We start from the raw sequence: 2,500 nt of genomic DNA, 5'->3' as shown, positions 1-2,500 counted from the left end.
GGAAGGAAGGAAGGAAAGGAAGGGGAGAGGGGGAAGAGGAAAGAGGGGAAAGGGGAGGAAGGGAAGGGGAAGGGGGAGGGAAGAGGGGGAGGGGGAAGGGGGAAAGGGGGGAAGGGGAGGGGAAGAAGGGGAAGGGGGAGGAGGAAGGGGGAAGGGAAGGAGGGAAGGGGAGAAGGGGAGGGGGAGGAAGGAAGGAAGGGGAGGAAGAGGAAGGGTAAGGAGGGAAGAGGAAGGGAGGATGGGGAGGGGGAGGGAAGGGGAAGGATAGGGAAGGAAGGGAAGGAAGGAAGGGGAAGGGGAGGGAAAGGGACAGGAGGGTAGCAGGGGAAGGGAAAGGGGGAAGGGAAGGGAAGGGGAAAGGGGGAAAGGGAAGGGAAAGGGGGAAGAGGGGAGGGGAAGGGGGAGGTGAAGTGGGTGAAGTGGGATGGAAGAGGGGAGGAGGTGGAAGTGGGGAAGAGGGGAAAGGGGGGAAGGGGAAGAGGAAGGAAGAGGAGGGGGAAGGAGGAGGAAGAGTGAAGGGCAAGGGGGAGGGAAGGAAGGGGAAGGGGGAAGAGGGGGGAAGAGGAAGGGAAGGGGGAAAGGGGAGGAAGGAGGGAGAGGGAAGGGGAGGGGAAGAGGAAGGGAAGGGAAGGCAGGTGAGGTTGAAGGTTACTTAAGGTATACGAATGGGAAGAAATGGAGGGACGTACAACTTCTCAATTGGATTTTCTTGGAGATATTTTATCTAACAATTCGGAAGATGTGTATAGCAAGCGCCCGTACACACGTATGGATACACACACGAGCTGTACATAGATACACACACCCATGCACACACAAGAGAGCATACGAACAGACACACACACACACACAACACACATACACAGACGCACACACAAAACACACACCCATACACCCATACACACGCACACACACACACAAAAACATACACACACACACACACACACACACACACACAAAACACCCCTCTCCCCCTTCCCCCAACCGAAGAATCCGAAAGTTGCGAGACGGCTAGGCATGGGGGAGGGGGGAGGGGGGGAGGTAGAAGAGAGTTCAGGACCCGGGTTAAGGAGGGTGGGGGGTGGTGTGTGGGGTGGGGTGGTGGGTGAGGGTGGGGGGGCGAGGGACCGGATTAGTCGGGATAATTGAGGTCAACCTTATCCTTCAGCACCCATTATCCAGGGATTCGGAGCGTGAAGGAAGTTATTGCAATCATAATGGAGGTGATTCTCCCGATGGTTGATGGAATGGTACTGCCACTAGCGCTTGTCTGTCTCTGTCTGTCTGTCTGTTTGTCTGTCTGTCTATCTGTCTGTCTGTCTGTCTGTCTGTCTTGTCTCAGGTCATCTATTTGTCTTCATCTGTCCTTTCTGTCTTCTATCACTCACTCTGTTTCTCTCTTTCTGTCTGTCTGTCTCTCTCTTTCTGTCTTCGTCTGTCTGTCTGTCTCTCCCTCTCTGCCTGTCTGTCTCTCTCTCTCTCTCTTTCTGTCTTTGTCTGTTTGTCTCTCTGTCTGTCTATCGGTCTATTTCTGTCTGTCTGTCTCTCTCTCTGCCTGTTTGTCTGTCTCTCTCTCTGTCTGTCTGTCTGTCTCTCTCTGCCTGTCTGTCTCTATCTGTCCTTCTGTTTGTCTATCTGTCCCTATCTCTCTTTCTTTGTGTCCCTTTTTTGTCCTTTCTCTTCCCTCCCTCTTCTTCTCACACAAACAAAACAAAACAACCTCCTTCCCCCTCCCCTCCCCCCGCCTTCCCCCACCCCGCACCGCCCTCTCAAAAGAAGCCACGCCCCCTCCGCTGAGCCACACCCTCCTCATACACGGGGGGGATGGGGGTGGGGAGAAGGGGGGGGGGGTCGTATAATGATTAAGGATTTCTCTCTCTCTCTCTCTCTATTGTCTGGTGAGGAATGACTGGCTTCTTCTAATGGCGGCCAGGCTGCTTTGGCGAGCGGGTTTGCGAGAAGTGTTGTTTGTGTGTGTTTTGAGAAGAATTGTTTGTGAGAAAAATTGTTTGTGTGTATTTTGAGAAGTCTTGCTTGTGCGTGTGTTTTGAGAAGAATTGTTTGTGCGTGTGTTTGTGAGAAGTGTTGTTTGTGTGTGTTTTGAGAAGGCTTGTTTGTGAGAAAAATTGTTTGTGTGTATTTTGAGAAGTCTTGTTTGTGCGTGTGTTTTGAGAAGAATTGTTTGTGCGTGTGTTTGTGAGAAGTGTTGTTTGTGTGTGTTTTGAGAAGGCTTGATTGTGAGAAGAACTGTTTGTGAGAAGAATTGTTTGTGCGTATGTTTTGAGATGGCTTGCTTATGCGTGTGTTTTAAGAAGCCTTGTTTGTGAGAAGACTTGTTTGTGTGTGTGTTTTGAGAAAAAATATTTGCGAGAGGAATTGTTTGTGAGAAGAATTGTTTGTATGTGTTTTGAAAAGGCTTGTTTGTGAGAAGAATTCTTTGTGAGAAGAATTGTTTGTGCGTGTGTTTTTAGAAGGCTTGTTTGTGAGAGGAATTGTTTGT

General features: G+C 50.6%; 1 long non-coding RNA gene across 2 annotated transcripts in view; it reads left to right on the top strand.

Annotated features, from left to right (window-relative positions):
* The window catches only part of LOC138863840 (uncharacterized), a 297,684-nt gene that overhangs the window by 73,058 nt on the left and 222,126 nt on the right, over positions 1–2,500 (top strand). The gene's annotated exons all lie outside the window — the stretch shown is intronic.

The sequence above is a fragment of the Penaeus vannamei genome, chromosome 13, assembly GCF_042767895.1.
Source record: "Penaeus vannamei isolate JL-2024 chromosome 13, ASM4276789v1, whole genome shotgun sequence".
Classification (NCBI taxonomy): Eukaryota; Metazoa; Arthropoda; class Malacostraca; order Decapoda; family Penaeidae; genus Penaeus; species Penaeus vannamei.
This window is presented reverse-complemented; position numbering and strand designations above follow the sequence as displayed.